Below are 1,925 nucleotides of genomic sequence, written 5' to 3' on the forward strand. Positions count from 1 at the left end.
ATATATATGTATATATATATATATATATATATATATATATGAACCAAATTGAAGGATTGGAGTAGGGATCCCAAGTTAACTCGCAGGGATACTGCAAGTTAACATGGGATCTTGTGACGACAATGTAACCTTCATTTAACTAAGGTATCTTCGGCCTGATGAGTAGATAGTGGAATATCTCAGGTTGCGTAATTTCCTAACTAGGAAATCTATGTAGCCTGGATTTTACCTGCTTCGTTCCCTCAGTTTGGATTTTTATTCACATATACAGCAATCCCAGCTGCTAACCGTAAACTATTAAATAACTATTTCCCGCTTATCGAACTTCGATATGGAAAACATTTACAACCTTCTACGCTAATAAACTACTATTGTTCCTGAAAGATGTTTTTTATACCTTCTATAGACTCCTCGAAGCTTTCTAACTTCCTACACCTTGATCCTCCAGCATGGGAGCGATCCAGTAACTTGAACAAGAAAAGATAAAAGATTTAAAGATAATACTTTCTACTATCGGCACAAGGCCTGAAATTTTCTGGGGAAGGAATAAGTTAATTACATCGACCTCAATACTCGACTGGTACTTATTTTATAGACCTCGAAAAGATTAATGTCAAAGTTGACCTCGGTGGAATCTCAGCTTTGACCGTAAAGGAGGACGAAACGCCGCTAATAGATAAAAGTTGGTATATTTAAAATGACCTTCGTGGTGAGAAGAATAATTTGTTTTTGCTGTTAAATTTGAAAATTGAGACAACTCCGCAAATTCTGAATCGATTTAGGAAAAAGAAATATTGAGTCGAAGATACGCAGAATGGAAAGAGTACATCGACCGACCACAAGAACACCGACCCGCTCTAAACTACTACCAACAAATACAGCAATAAGAACAACAACAACAATAACAGCAACAACGACAATTAAAGATTGGGAGGAAAATTTAGTAGGAGTGTTAAAAAAATCTATCATGACGTCTCTTATTTAACACGCGGGACCAGAGGGGAAAAATTGACAGTTAAGACGGAGTGGGAGTTTGTTTTCAAAAGAACAGACGATAGCGTAAGTGCTGACGTCAGCAGATTTATTAGTTTAATGGTGGATGTTAAGAATCTTTAATATATATCATTGTTTGAGGAGAGATAGGCAAAGAGGCATACATAATAGATTGGATATATGAAAATAATGTCTTTATTAATAATATGTATGTGTAGGTGTCGACGTTAGTGTTTCTGTGTGGGTCTTATATGCATATTGCGTGTCTGTGTACGCCTATGTGTGTGTATGTGTGTGCGTCTGTGTGTTGCGTTCGAACGTATGTACATGTATGTGGAGACGTGTGTACATGAGAGTGTGGGTGTATGCACATTTGTGAGTGTGCGAATGTATGTAAGTGTACATGTGTATGTGTGCGTGTATGTGTAGTGTATGTGTGTGTGTAGTGTAGACATTCGGCCATATGGTGATGTGTATTTATAACTAGATATATTTGAGGATATAGCGTGTGTGCAAATATATATATATATATATATATATACACACACACACATATATATACATACATATAGACCTACATATACATATACATATACATATATATATATACATATATATATATATATATATATATGTACGTGTATGTGTGTGTATACACGCATATATGAATATTTACATATATATATACAATTATACCTTAATGTGTGTGTGGGTGTATGTCAGTGTGTCTGTGTGTGTGTGTTTGTGTGTGTGTGAGTGTATGTGTGTATAGGTAAATGTCACCATATGGTAATATATATTTATAGCTAGATATATTTAACGATGTAGGCGTATATATATTTATATGTATATATACACACACACACAAGCACACACGCATATATGTATGTATGTATATATGTGTATGTATATATATATATATATATATATAT

This window comes from Octopus bimaculoides, chromosome 11 (genome assembly GCF_001194135.2).
Source record: "Octopus bimaculoides isolate UCB-OBI-ISO-001 chromosome 11, ASM119413v2, whole genome shotgun sequence".
Classification (NCBI taxonomy): Eukaryota; Metazoa; Mollusca; class Cephalopoda; order Octopoda; family Octopodidae; genus Octopus; species Octopus bimaculoides.